Raw genomic sequence first — 14,849 nt, 5'->3', positions numbered from 1 at the left:
TGAAAAAAAAAAAAAAAAATAGAAAAAAATTCAAAACCATCAGAGTGTCCCTTTTTGATTTTTCATTATCAAATCATTTTTTGTTTTGAAGTTTACTTTGTTTCATATAAAAAAAAATTGAAAGTGGGGTCAAAACCAAACCTTCTGAATGATCCAAAACAAATTATTTTTTGGAATTTCATTTCACAAAATTTGTTTGAAATGGCTTTTCATCCCAATTCAGGATGATTTTTTTTAATTTTTCAGCCAGCTCTAGTCTTTTGTCATTTGTGGTATCATTCCTCCTCCAAGGATGGCAAATCCGTGATAGCAAAATTCACCTTTGTGCAGAGGGGGCCAGCACAAGAGTTCTGACTCATTCAATGCTTAGTTGGAGGGCTAACGTGGCACTAACGTGGCTTATTGGCCTTGCATTGATCCTCTGCGCAAGAAGTGAAGAACTGATTCTCTGGGGGATAGTTTAACAGTTAAAATGATATTTCCAAAGTCACCCAAGTATTTTGGATAAAAGTGCTTAGCCAAATACCAGAGGTGGTTTTGAATATGGTCTCATTGCCTCCTTGTGCTTCGCTGTTGGAGTGTCTGTATCCCCCTCGTCTTATGCTTAGATTGTAAGCGCCATGGGACAGGATTGTCTTTCTGTCGGGTGTTTGTACAGCACCTCGCACCATAGGTCCTGGTTCCTGAATAGGGCTCTTAAGTACTGCTGCAATAACAACAACAAATCCTGCCCCTCCTTTCTAAGGTACAATGTTGATGCAGCACTATCCTCCTGACCTCCAGTGAAATCTGTCTTTTGCACACAAATTAAAATTTTGAAATGTTCATTTTGATCAAAATACTCCAATTTTTTTGGATTAAAAACATGGAAACTACCTTTTTTGCTAAACATTTTCACTTTGGGTAAATAAAATGTGGTGATCAAAAATGGATTCTTTTTTAATGGAAATTGGTATTTGAAAATCAAAAGTATTTAGTTTTAGTTTGTGCCACACAAAACTAGAAAAAAGAGCAGGAAATTTGGGGAAATGAATTTTTTCAAAATTTCCCACAGAAAATTATTTACATTTTTGGACCAGCTCTATAAACAATACACAAATCTAAGATATACATGGTTATGGGAGTAAATAACACCGTGATACAGGTGAGAAATGTCCTGGAAGTTTTTGTTATGGTGGGACATGCTGTGTGACTAATGATGCGAACAAACCCATCTTTGGAGGTGGAACTCAGCTACTGATAAAACCTAGTAAGTGCTTTTCCTTTCACTCAGTGTTTGGAGGGTAAAAATAAGCGACATTTCAGGATATTTTGGTGTGAAATTTGTTTTGAGAAGCCCATTAGGTGCAGATCTGCATTTTTGGCACCTAATATCTTCAAAATTATGGCCCACAATGCCATTGACTTCAAGGGAGTTACATTGATTTACAACAGTTGAGGGATTGGCCCATATTGTATTTTATCTAAGAACAAAATGTATCTCAGATAAAACAATGGGCCGGATTCTCAGCTGGCGTAAACCAACAGAATTCCCTCCAAGTCATAGAAGCTAAGCCAATTTACAATAACTTTACTTCTGATTTAAAATGGACTCCTGTTGAGGAAACTCTAGGCGTAAATAGATTCACAGAGTGCTCGTACCCCTTCGAGTGGCAGCTGGTGTTTTCGTCGTGGTGCAAATTGCTGTGTGAGTACTGGGAACAATAAAGTGACTTTTGGGAAAGGAACAAGACTGATTGTGAGGCCAAGTAAGTGTTTTTAACTTTTAATTGAGACCCATTTTTTAAGAAGGTGAATTAGATTTCCAAAGAGTTGGTTGAACTGGGGGTTTATTTTATTGGGTTTATCTTATGCACAGAGAGGGACAAGGCACAAATGACAATACAGTTCCCATCTAAATCCATGGCCATTGGGCACCTGCCTTTAATATCATTCAAAGAATCTCCCCCATTGCACCTGATTATGTTTAACTGAGAGCAGAAACATTTCAGACTATATGAGTAACCACCAGATTCCACTCCCCTGTCCAAGCTGGGATAGAACCCAGCCATCCTGACTCCCAGGCCAACCCAACCCACTAGACCCTGCTAGCTTCCCAGAGTAGGGAAATCAACCCAAACATCCTGATTCCCGGTCCCTTGCTCTAACCTTCAAGACACCACTCTTCTTATTGAGCTGGGGCTAGAACCCAAGAGTCTGGACTCCTAGTCCATGCTTCTCTAACCTCTGGACCCCATAATTCACCCCAAAATTGAGGACAGAAATTAGGAATACTAATTCCCAGCCCTTCCACACTTATCACTAGATCTCTCCTTACATCCCAGAGCTGGGAACAGAACCCAGGAGTCCAGGGTCCTAACCCATCCCCTTCCACCTCACTGGACTTGACTCCTTTCCCAGAGCTGGGGTAGGTCCCAGGAGTCCTGAGTCTTAGAACCCCAGCTCTAACCTATAATTTTTAAATAAAATCAGGGAGATATAGACAGACAGATAACAAAATACATTCAGCTGGTGTATATTGGTATAACATCATTGACTTCAATGGAATTACACCGATTTACAGAAGCTGAGAATCTGGTCCATTGTGTGGAACAATATCCACATTTCGTTTCATATTTCCACAAGGAATGGGTCATTTTCCTGACAAGGGCTGGAGAACGGCTTACATTTTTGTAGGGGGGTGAAACACTGTGTGAACTACGGCAGCACACTCACATTGGGAAGTGGGACGAGACTTCTTGTGAAGCCCTGTAAGTGTAGCTGATTTTCATTCCTATTTGGCAGAAACCCAAATTTTCCCAGTGGAAAACCGGGCTGCAGCTTGGGCTTTTAAAGGTGTTTTCCTTTTAACTGTGAGGCTGAAATGTGTGTCCAGGAAAAGGAGAGCGAGAAAGTTCAATTTGGATTCCACCCTGCTGAAGCTGGACATTATGAAAAGCTCTCAGAACGTTCCTCAACGCAGACCCAGAATGGTCCTGGTATTGTACCTCCCAACACAATAGCTAATGCCCATCTGTCCTGATTCACAACCCCCAATGCTGTCCCTGCCCTTGGATCTTCACACCACATCCAACTCTTCCAATGCCCCTTTATCCTGACCTACAGCCTCCTGCTATCCCAGCCCTAGGCTGTCCCCTGTGATTTACCAATGCCCCTCAATCCCGACTCATAGCATCCTGCTATTCCAGCCCTAGGCTTCCCCACAAATACACAAAGCTCTGCCAACATCCCTCAATCCTAAGAACAAATGTCTCCTCATTAAATTCCTGGTATTTAGAATCATATTGCTGACCTCGAGGTGCTCAACTTTGCCAAGTGATTTGCGGGGGTTTTAGTTATGGAGGGAAACATTGTGTGACTGCTGGCGCAGGGGGATACGGGCTCACTTTTGGCTCAGGGACCAAACTGTCTGTTACACCAAGTAAGTGCTCTGTCTTCATGGGTTCTTCTTCTGTGGCACAAGGGTCTTTTTGGTCTTCAAGGCCCTCTTGAAATTGGCTGCTGATTTTATTGCTGCATTAGTGTTTAGATAGCTAGATGGGGGTGCATGGGGATAGATAGATAGATAGATAGATAGATAGATAGATAGATAGATAGATAATATCTATCATTCATTTTGATGGGTAGGATTTTCAAGGGCACAAAGTGTTTGAGGTACTTACTTTCTTTAGGGCCCTATGGAAATCCCATCCTATACTGATAGCCAATTGGTATCCATGTCTAATATAATTGGAAATGTTGCCTAAGTTGGGGGGGCAGCATCTTCCTCCCCAGTCCTTGCCCAGGGAGGCTAGTTCCTAGTCAATGCTGTTAGAGTTTTTGTTGCAGTGGGAAACACTGTGTGAATGTTGGTGATAAACTCACCTTTGGGAGTGGGACAAGGCTCCTTGTTGCACCCAGTAAGTGCCCGGGCTCATGTCTCAGTGATTGGTTTTAGTTGAATTTGTGAGTTTCTGAGCATGTTTATTGTTAATACATTTTGGGAGCTGGAGAATAACTCAGTGCTGGACAGAGCTGAGTTCCCCCCCAACCCCCAATGCTTTTCTGATGCCCCTCATTTCTGACCCACAACCCTTTGCTCCCCTCCCAGTTCTGATGATGCCCCTCAATCCCAACCCAAAGCTTTCTGCTGTCCCAGAACTGGGATTCCCCTCCCTCCCAGCTCTGCCAGTGCCCCTCAATCCTGTCCTTGCAATTCCTAGACAAAGGGATTCTAGTAGAGCTTTGGGATTTGCTATCATGTCTCTTGCCCATGTCTGGGGAAAGGGTCCAAGAACTTTGCAGCGTTTTTGTGATGGTAGGAAATGCTGTGTGAATACTGATTCTGGGGGCTTCAAGCTCAGCTTTGGCTCTGGCACGAAGTTGTCTGTCAGACCAAGTAAGTTGCCTTCCTTCGTATGTAATTTCTTCGCCTTAAAATACGTTTTGATCTTCAAAGCTCAGTCCTGTTTCTAGGGTCACATATCCATCTGTCCATGCATCTATCCATCCATCTATTTATCCATCCAGTCTTCCCTCCAGAAGAGAGGGAAAGAAATACAGAGTGAACAAAAGATTCCCTGAAGGGAAGGATAGATAGATAGACTGGTAGATTCCAAGACCAGAAGGGACCATTGTGATCATCTAGTCTGACCTCCTGATTAACACAGGCCATTCAACTTCTGCTCTAGGAATTATTTTTGGGGAAGTTCTCTGGCCTCTGTTATACAGCAGGTCAGACTAAATTATCACAGTTGTGCCTTTCTGGTCTTGCAATCTATCCAGATATCCATCCTTCCTTTCAGGGAATCTTTTTTCTTTCTCTTCTGTCTTTCCATATTTCTTTCTCTATATTCTGATTTCTTCTCTCTCTGTGTCTGTCTCGCTGTCCTTCCCCCTAGAAAATCTTTCTTTCTTTCACTATGCCTGTGATGGTAGTATCTGACTGCCCAACTCTGCTAAGTCTCTTTGTTGGTTCACTCATTTGTGTCAGCTCTGTAAGGCGCTTTACAGAGGTGGCAAGCCAGGTTTTGTTACTGTGAGCAGTAACGACTTCAAGTTCACTTTTGGAAATGGAACAAAGCTAGCAGTGAATTACAGTAAGTATCAGGAATGTTATTCAATATGTCCAAAAAGGCAAGAACAAGAGGCCGTTCAATAAAACACGACAGGCAGCAAATTTAAAAGAGCTAAAAATACTTACACGTAATTAGCCTGTGGAACTCACTGCCACATGATACCATTGAGCTTGACAGGATTTTTAAAGAAATGATTGGATATTTAGGAATAGAGGACTAGAAGGGGCATCCTGAGACACTGATAATGAGCTGAGATTTTTGGAGGAACATAGAAAACCTAAATCTACCTACCTCCCTACCTATGTTTGTAAATTCAGTTCTGGTCAAAATATTGAATTAGTAACTATTTGAATATGTTGTTCAGCCAGTGTATGGACCTAAACTCAACTTGCAAAAAAAGTGCTTTGTAAGATAGTATCAGATTTTCAAAGATATTTAGGCACCAGAAGGTGCTGATAGGGCATCTTTCCAAAATCATCTAGATACCCAGGTACCTTTGAATTAGGCAACTATGCTCTTTTGAAACTCCCAGTAGGTGCCTATCTCTGTCTTCAGCTACCTAAACACCTTTCAACTTCTGGTGCTAGATCCTTCACCCTCCTGTATTATGTGACGAAGGATGGAAGTGTAGGGAGCCTTCCACTGGACAGGAAAAGGCTCTTTTTTCTTGCTTTGTGTTTCTTGTAAAGCTATGAGCTGCTGTGGGGATTCTGGAGGATTCAGCGCTAAGCTAACTTTTGGAAAGGGAATGACACTCTCTGTAAAACCGAGTAAGTGGTGAGGTGCTAATAGAGTTTCTATAAATGCAACCCACACGACATGAGCTAGGAACTTCCAGAGCTGCTCAGATACTGTCATGATGGTCTTTGCATCATTGCCTAGATGTATAGATGGATTATGAGTGGGGATAGAGAGCTAGATAAATAAATCTGTTTTTAGACAGACAGACAGGCAGACAGATAGATAGATACAATGGACAAATAAACAGAGATCATTCCATATCTACTCATTTAGGACTTCATTGTGTCAAATCTTGAGTAAGAGTAATGTTCATAACACTGAATTTATAATCGATTGGGGGATATGGCAGTAAGTGTTGTGTGGGCCTAAATTCAATTTTATTAGGGAAAGAAAGCAATTCATGATCCCTGGGCCCTTAATATCTTATGGTATATGAGCAAAGATGGAAAGGCAGGAAGCCCTCCTATCTGGAGAAATAGGTTCCCTCTCTCCCATATGCGGTTCTTGTAAGGCTGTGTATTGCTGTGGGAACTATGGGGGAAGCAACGTTAAGCTCATCTTTGGAAAAGGAACCAAACTCTCTGTTAAACCAAGTAAGTGGTTTTGTAGTGCATAGTATGTACAATGTAATATATCTGATTAATATTCAAACTCAGAGTTACTAGAGGCAGTCTCACAAATTGGTTGGTTAGACAGATAGACAGACAGACAGACAGATAGATGCCCGAGGAGGTCTTTTCCAATTTTAATTTGTATGATTCCATGGTACACAACAGTTTTGTGGCTAGATAATTATCAAATCCTCAAGGAGTTGGAGTGAGGTGCATTGCAAGTTTCTGGAGGGGCTAGTAAACAAGCAGTGACTCAGTAAAGACCCTTTTTGTAAGGGGGATTGTCACAATGCTTCTTCAGAATATGCAGACAAACTTATCTTTGGAAAGGGAACTAAACTGCTGATTGAACCTGGTAGGTACTTTCAGCCATTATGGTCCAGAGAGATTCCAGCCATGTGGGATCCTGCATTGGTGTGATCAGCAGGAATCTTTGGAGCTGGTGGAAACTGAGCATAGCTCCATTGGAGTCAGGGGCCAGATCCCCAGCTGATGGAAATCAGCCATAGCTCCATGGTCAATGGGGATTGATCCTCAGTTGATATAAACCAATCATAGCCCCGTTGGAGTCAATGGGGTTGGGACCCCAGGTGGTGTGAATGGATGGAATACCACTGAAATCAATGGGTCAAGTGCCAGTTTACATGAGCTCAGGATCTTATCCAAAATCATCAGGATCCTACTTTGCCCCTGAGCTTGTAATCCCTATGGCTAGAGTAAGCAAGGGGAGTTTTTGCTTGGCTCTAAATCACTGTGCCATATAGAGGAGGAGGAGAGAAGTTGATTTTTGGATCTGGCACTAAACTGATTGTCCGGCCAAGTAAGTGACAAGGGTGAGGGCAGCAAAAGATTTTTTCTATGAAGAATTACTTGGCAGTTCTCTTCATTTGCCTCACTTTGTATTGATCTGTTGCTTTCGTTTGTGGGACTAGATTCAGGAGGAGAAGACGACAGTAAAAAGGAGCTGAGATGTTCAAAAGAGCCTAAGGGAATTAGGTGCCCAATTCCCACTGAAATCCCATAGAGGTCAGACTGGATGTTCTCATGGTCCATTCTGGCCTTAAAAATCTATTGGTCTACTTCAGTAGGTGTCCTTTGAAATCCCTGCCCTAGGGGTTTGTTCTTGGCTTTGTCACTGTGCGGCTTCTGGACTGAACTGGAAACTCACCTTCGGCAAAGGCACAAAATTAATGGTGAACCCAGGTCGGCATGGACAAGGGCAGAGGTATCACTGGAAAAATAGAAGGCCCAGATTTTGCTGTCCTCCTGAATCATGCTGAGTAGCCCCTTGCTCCTGGAGTAGACCCACTGAGGTCAAAGGAGCTCTGCAGCTTCACACCAGCCAAGGGTCTGGCTCATTGGGCACAAGGGTCGCAGAATCAGGGTGTAAATATGCTTGCTAACAATAACTATGAGTCAGGCAGGAATTCTGGAGATACAAACCTGCATGTTTCCTCTTCGAGAGGACAGACTGGCTCACAGACAGTCTCATCAGATAGTGGTTACATGGCTTGGGCTAAATCCTCCGCTGATGTAACGCCATTAAGTCAATGGATTTGCACCAATAGAAAAGTTTGGCTCCTACATCTCCTATTTGGTATAGGAATTTCTACTGCATTCCAACCTGTCAATCCTGCAAAAATAGCAAATTCATTGAGTCCCACTAATATTACTGTGAATTATATCTATTGGATCTACCTTTACTTGATACTTGTAAGGACTGTTCATTGGGTCAAGTTTATTCATGATCTGTGATTTGGTTGGTAACTACTGGATGGCAAATTTATTATTTTATCTAATCTAATCTCTTTTGTTATGCTTGTGATCAAACTATATTATTATAGGAATTCCTTTTGCTAAAATAACTTTCTTTCTTTCTTTCTTTCTTTCTTTCTTTCTTTCTTTCTTTCTTTCTTTCTTTCTTTCTTTCTTTCTTTCTTTCTTTCTTTCTTTCTTTCTGTCAGTCAACAGGTTAGATCGTTTGTCTGTAGAGATAGTAGCAAAATTAAAATTTTAGGCCAGATCTCCAGTTGTTTGGAAATTGGCACAGCTGATTGAATTGAATGAAACTATCGTAGTTTACCCTAGCTGAGGATCTAGTCCCTTCATTAGATGGTCACACTGTGAAAGTATTCCTTTTAAAAGAAGATTCACTGTTGAATGTGTCCCTTTGTTGGTTCACTCGTTTGTGTCAGCTTTACAGAGGTGGAACGCGAGGTTTTTGTTAAGGTTTTTATTACTGTGAGCAACAACAACAAGTTCACCTTTGGAGCTGGAACAAAGCTGGTAGTGAATCCCAGTAAGTAACAGGAATATTATTCAACATGTCTAATAAGGCAAGAACAAGAGGGTGGTCAATAAAACACGAGAGGCAGCAAATTTAAAAGAGCTAAAAATACTTACACTTGTTAAGCCTCTGGAACTCACTGCCCCATGATACCTTTGAGCTTGGCAGGATTTTTTAAAATAATGATTGGCTGTTTAAGAATATAGGACTGGAAGAAGGCTCCTGGGACACTGAGTCCCCTCCTCTACTATTGTAGGCAACCCTGTCATATAATGCCATTGATTATTGGGGCAGGGGGTGTTCAAAGTGCCTCTGGTATTTAGAAGCATAAATGTCATTGATTTGCAATGGAACAAATGCTCCTAAATCCCTTAGGTGCCTTTAAAAACTTTCTCGTATATGGATTATGGGTGAGATTTTCAAAAGAATCTACACCATTTGCCCCACTGCAAATCCCCAGGAATTAGATGCCTAACTCACATTGGAACTTTTGAAAATCTCACCCAACGACACCATATGCAGAGTCATACCAGAGAGGGTGGAATGCAACAGAGCTATAAGTCTGCCTGCTTCCCTGTATGCACCCGCCACTAAATGATGTGGAATAAGGGAGAAACGGCAGACTACCATATCACTCCCTAAGTAGGGGCTGTTGTACCTTCCTCTGAGATAGCAGGTTCTAGTTATTGTTGGAGCCTGGGCAAGGTGCTCTTATCCACTCTGGTTATTCCTATGTTTCTATTTCTAATAGGAGGTGGAGAGGTATGCTTTATTGGTCTAAAATCACCCCTTTATTAAACTGACTGATCTGAAAGGAGTTACACCTGGGAAGAATTTAGTCCAAATATACCTCTTATTACAGCCAGTCGGCAGTAATGACATGAAACAGGGAATTCAGCATGGTCATTTATTTCAACAGCTGTGATTGGTTAATTTAGTGTACTTAAAACATATCCAGAACCCCAGGGGAAAAATAAGCCTCTTTTTTTAAGGCAACTTTTGTATCAACTGACTGGTTTTACGAAGTTTTAGAGGATTAAAAATGCCATTGCTGTCCTTATTGTGCAGCTAGGTGTGTGTGTATGGAGATAGATAGGTAGATAGATAGATAGATAGATAGATAGATAGATAGATAGATAGATAGATAGATCACAAGTTGCCCACTTGGGACACCTATAATGACGTCTCTGTGTGGGATTTATTGCTAGATGTCTTAGCCATATACGTGCAAAGAGACATGCATCAAAAGAGCTGACAATGTAAATTGAATTCACTTGGTTTTTATTATTGTCTGTGTCACTGTGTTAACTCTGGAAGCAGCAGGAAATACATCTTTGGGAGTGGGACTAAATTGGTGGTGAAGCCTGGTAGGTGTTGATAATGTTTGTAAATATAAAAGGGTTTGTTTCAAATAACTGATAACGAGGTGGGATTTTGAGGAGGAACATAGATAGACAGATGCCCTAAATCTATGTATCTAAATTTGTAAATTCAGTTCTGGTCAAAGTACTGAATTTGTAATGATTTAGAGATGTGGCTTTAGCCAGCGTATGGATCTAAACTCAACTTGCAAAATAAAGTGATGTATAAGATAGTGCCAGATTTTCAAAGGTATTTAGGCACCTGAAGGTGCTGATAGGGCAGCTTTCCAAAAGCACCTCGGTACCCAACTACCTCTGAATTAGGAAAGAAGGCTGTATTGAAATTCCCACTAGGTGCCTATCTCCATCTTCAGCTACCTAAACACCTTTAAACTTCTGGCACTAGATCCTTAACTCTCCTGTATTATGTGACCAAGGATGGAAGTGTAGGGAGCCTTCCACTGGACAGAAAAATGTTCTTTCTTCTCGCTCTGTGGTTCTTGTAAACCTATGAGCTTCTGTAGGAATTCTGGAGGATTCAGCACTAAGCTAACTTTTGGAAAGGGAATGACACTCTCTGTAAAACCGAGTAAGTGGTGAGGTGTTAATAGAGTTTCTATAAATGCAACCCACAAGACATGAGCTAGGAATTTCCAGAGCTGCTCAGATACTGTCGTGATAATCTTTGCATCATGCCTAGATATATAGATGGATTATGAGTGCGGATAGAGAGCTAGGGGATAGAGATAGGATGGACAAATAATAGAGATCATTCCATATGTACTAACTTAGAACTTCACTTCATTGTGGCAAATCTAAAGGAAGAGTTATGTTCAAAACACTGAATTTGTAATCGGTTGGAGGATATGGCAGTAATTGTTGTGTGGGCCTAAACTCAGTTTTATTAGGGGAAGAAAGCAATTCACAATCCCTGGGCCCTCAGTCTTCTATGCCATAGCAGCAAAGATGGAAAGGTCTGGTATATTTCTCTGTGGAGGAATAGGTTCTCTCTCTCCCGTACACAGTTCTCATAAGGCTGTGTAATGCGGTGGGAACTATGGGGGAAGCAATATTAAGTTCATTTTTGGGAAGGGTACCAACCACTCTGTTAAACCAAGTAAATGGTTTTGTACTGCATGGTATGTACAATGTAATATATCTCACTCATATTCAAACTCTGAGTCACTAGAGGCAGTCTGACCATTTGGTTAGATCGATTGATCGATCGATAGATAGATGCCTGAAGAGGTCTTTTCCAATTCTAATGTGTATGACTCCATGGTACGCAATTGTTTTGTGGCTAGATAATCATCAAATCACCGAGGAGTTGGAGTGAGGTGCATTGCAGGTTTCTGAAGGGGCTAGGAAACGAGCAGTGACTCATAAAAGACCCTTTTTGTAAGGGGGATCATCACAGTGCATATTCAGGAAATGCAGACAAACTCATCTTTGGAAAGGGAACTAAATTGCTGATCAAACCCGGTAGGTACCTTCAGCTGTTATGGTCCAGAGAGATTCCAGCCATGTGGGGTTATCAACACAAATCTCTGGAGTTGGTGTAAACTGGGCATACCTCCATTGGAGTCAGTGGACCAGATCCCCAGCTGATGGAAATCAGCCATAGCTCCATGGTCAATGGGGATTGAACCTCAGTTGGTATAAACCAAACATAGCCCCATTGGAGTCAATGCGGCGGGATCCCAGCGGATGTGCATTGATGCAATGCCACTGAAATCAATGGGTCAAGTGCCAGTTTACATGAGCTCAAGAGCTTATCCAAAATCATCAGGATCCTACTTTGCCCCCAAACTTGTAATCCCTGTTAAGGCAGGTTACAAGGCTAGAGTAAGTGAGGGGAGTTTTTGCTTGGCTCTAAATCACTGTGCGATATACAGGAGGAACAAACAGGTTGATTTTTGGATCTGGCACTAAACTGATTGTCCGGCCAAGTAAGTGACAAGGGTGAGGGCAGCAAAAGATTTTTTCTATGAAGAATTGCTTGGCAGTTCTCTTCATTTGCCTCACTTTGTATTGATCTGTTGCTTTCGTTTGTGGGACTAGATTCAGGAGGAGAAGACGACAGTAAAAAGGAGCTGAGATGTTCAAAAGAGCCTAAGGGAATTAGGTGCCCAATTCCCACTGAAATCCCATGGAGGTCAGACTGGATGTTCTCATGGTCCATTCTGGCCTTAAAAATCTATTGGTCTACCTCAGTAGGTGTCCTTTGAAATCCCTGCCCTAGGGTTTTTGTTATTGGGTTTATCACTGTGCGGCTTCTGGATCAAACTGGAAACTCACCTTCGGCAAAGGCACAAAATTAATGGTGAATCCAGGTAGGCATGGATATGGGCAGACGTATCATTGGAAATATACAAGATTTTGCCATTCTCCTAAATCATGCTGAGTAGCCCCTTGCTCCTGGAGTACACCCACTGAAGTCAAAGAAGCTATTCGGGTTCACACTAGCCAAGGATCTTGCTCATTGGGCACAAGGGTCGCAGAATCAGGGTGTAAATATGCTTGCTAACAATAACTATGAGCCAGGCAGGAATTCTAGAGTTACAAACCTGCATGTTTCCTCTTCGAGAGGACAGACTGGCTCACAGACAGTCTCATCAGATAGTGGTTACATAGCTTGGGCTAAATCCTCCACTGATGTAACGCCATTAAGTCAATGGATTTGCACCAATAGAAAGTTTGGCTCTTAGTTTTCCTATTTGGTATAGGAATTTCTACTGCACTGCAACCTGTCTAGCCTGCAAAAATAGGAAATTCGTTGAACCCTGCTAATATTACTGTGAATTATATCTATTGGTTCTACCTTTACTACCATTTCTGTAAAGATTATTCATTGGGTTTACTACCATTTCTGTAAAGATTATTCATTGGGTTAAGTTTATTCATGATCTGTTGGATTGGTTGGTAACTATTGGATGACAAGTTTATTATCTAATCTAATCAGGGCCAGAGCCTCAACTCTGTTAACTTCAGTGTCATTGCATCAATTTACATGAGATTAGGCACCTGGCCCAGCAGTTTAGATCTCTGCATTAGGACCATCACAATTTGACATGCCATCAGAGAGAAGGGAAATGGTTAATGTAAAGCTGCGTGTTGCTGTGTAAATTCGGGAAGCAGCTTTGCAAAGCTCACTTTTGGAGCTGGCACCAAACTCCTTGTTATGCCAAGTAAGTGGCTTTGTTTTTGGTTGTTGCTAGGGAGTTTGTATAAAAATACCACAGCCAATTAGTGTTTATTCATGGTGTTGCCACAGTGGGAGGTAGAGAATGGAAGATCTATTAGGTTCCCGCACCTAACAGTACTGCAGGATACTTCCTGATTGTAGAACAACTGCCACAGATTTGTCCACTTCTCATGTTAGCTGTGTCAAGAAACAGGGTGTCTATTATGTTCCTGCTTATCTACCTAGAGGTCCTCATGGCTATAGTATCTGAACCCTTCTTAGCAGACTAGTGCCTACAGCCTCAATTCACGTCAGGGCACCATGTAGGTTGCCAGCTTTGGGTGGACGTATTCCTGGAGGTCTCATCACATGACATAATATTTAATTAAATATTGATCTTTAATTCTTGGAGACTCCAGGACAACCCTGGAGGGTTGGCAAGCCTAGTGCCCTTGTGCTGGGCGCTGTATTAACACATTAAAACAGGCCCGGCCCGCACAGAGTGAGCTGTGAAAGTGGAGGAAGGAAGTATCGTTCTGCCCATTTTACAGATGGGGGAAACTGAAGCAGAGGGAGATTAAAACTGGGTTTTCCAAGCAACCTATGGGACTTGGATGCCTTTAATTGTTTTAAAACTATGCAGAAACCGGTGTGGCTTCATTGAAGTCAATGGAGCTGTGACAGTAAAAAACGTGCTAATGTTCTGGGCCAAAATATGCATGCTGTGATTTTCAGGGATCACTAAGGGGTTTGGGCACCTGCGTCCCACTGAATTCCAATGGCCTCTTTGAAAATCCCAGCATGCTTTTCTCCTTTACCTCTATCGCACAACATGCCCCCCGGCCTCTGCAGTGGATAGATTTTTGTCAGGGCAGAGAACACTGTGGGACTACAAGTGGGTACAATAAGCCAGTGTTTGGAAGAGGAACTAGACTGGTTGTCATTCCAAGTAAGTTCCCGTCCTTAATTTCTCCTGCTGTATGGCCTCTGAAGCAGGGTTGGTTGGAAAATTATCATCAAAACAGTTTTTCTGTCAGAAAATGTGATTTAGAGAAAACCAACTTTTTCATGACAGTGTGTTGGCCTCTATGAAAAACTCTATTAGAAAAATTAAGCAATGTTACAGTGTCCCTTTTTGATTTTTCATTATGAAACTTTTTAATTTTTTTTACTTTATTTCATATATGAAAAACTAAACATAAAAGGTCAAAACCAAAATCTTTTGAATGACCCAAAATGAATGTTTTTTTGGAATTACGTTTCACAATTTTTTTTGAAAAACTGGCTTTTCATCCCAATTCAGGAAGGCGTTTTTGAAAAATCTTTCCAACCAGCTCTAGGCTTAAGCACACATCATTTGTAATATCTTTTCTCCTCCAAGGACAGCAAATCTGTGATGGCAAAATTCACCTTTGTGCAGAGGGGGCCAGCACAAGAGTTGTGACTCCGGGCTAACGTGGCACTAACATGGCTTATTGGCCTTGCATTGATCCTCTGCGCAAGAAGTGAAGAACTGATTCTCTGGGGGATAGTTTAACAGTTAAAATGATATTTCCAAAGTCACCCAAGTATTTTGGATAAAAGTGCTTAGCCAAATACCAGAGGTGG

The 14,849-nt window shown here is 41.7% G+C and overlaps 1 long non-coding RNA gene across 23 annotated transcripts in view; it reads left to right on the top strand.

Annotated features, from left to right (window-relative positions):
• LOC119567900 overlaps window positions 1-14,849 on the top strand; it is a 111,373-nt gene that overhangs the window by 47,514 nt on the left and 49,010 nt on the right. The window contains exon 1 of one of the 23 annotated variants that reach the window (XR_006285561.1): window positions 4,360-4,378. The exons of 14 other annotated variants lie outside the window; for them this stretch is intronic. This is a non-coding gene — a long non-coding RNA (uncharacterized LOC119567900). Of the gene's footprint in view, window positions 1-4,359; window positions 4,379-6,372; window positions 6,392-6,746; window positions 6,765-8,688; window positions 8,709-11,520; window positions 11,540-11,987; window positions 12,007-12,371; window positions 12,391-13,226; window positions 13,246-14,171; window positions 14,191-14,849 lie in introns of those variants that run through there. 8 more of the 23 variants (XR_006285552.1, XR_006285575.1, XR_006285541.1 and 5 more) reach the window with 8 other exon arrangements.

This window comes from Chelonia mydas, chromosome 13 (genome assembly GCF_015237465.2).
Source record: "Chelonia mydas isolate rCheMyd1 chromosome 13, rCheMyd1.pri.v2, whole genome shotgun sequence".
Taxonomy (NCBI): domain Eukaryota; kingdom Metazoa; phylum Chordata; order Testudines; family Cheloniidae; genus Chelonia; species Chelonia mydas.
The sequence above is the reverse complement of the archived record's forward strand: the minus strand, read 5'-3'. Positions and strand labels throughout refer to the sequence as shown.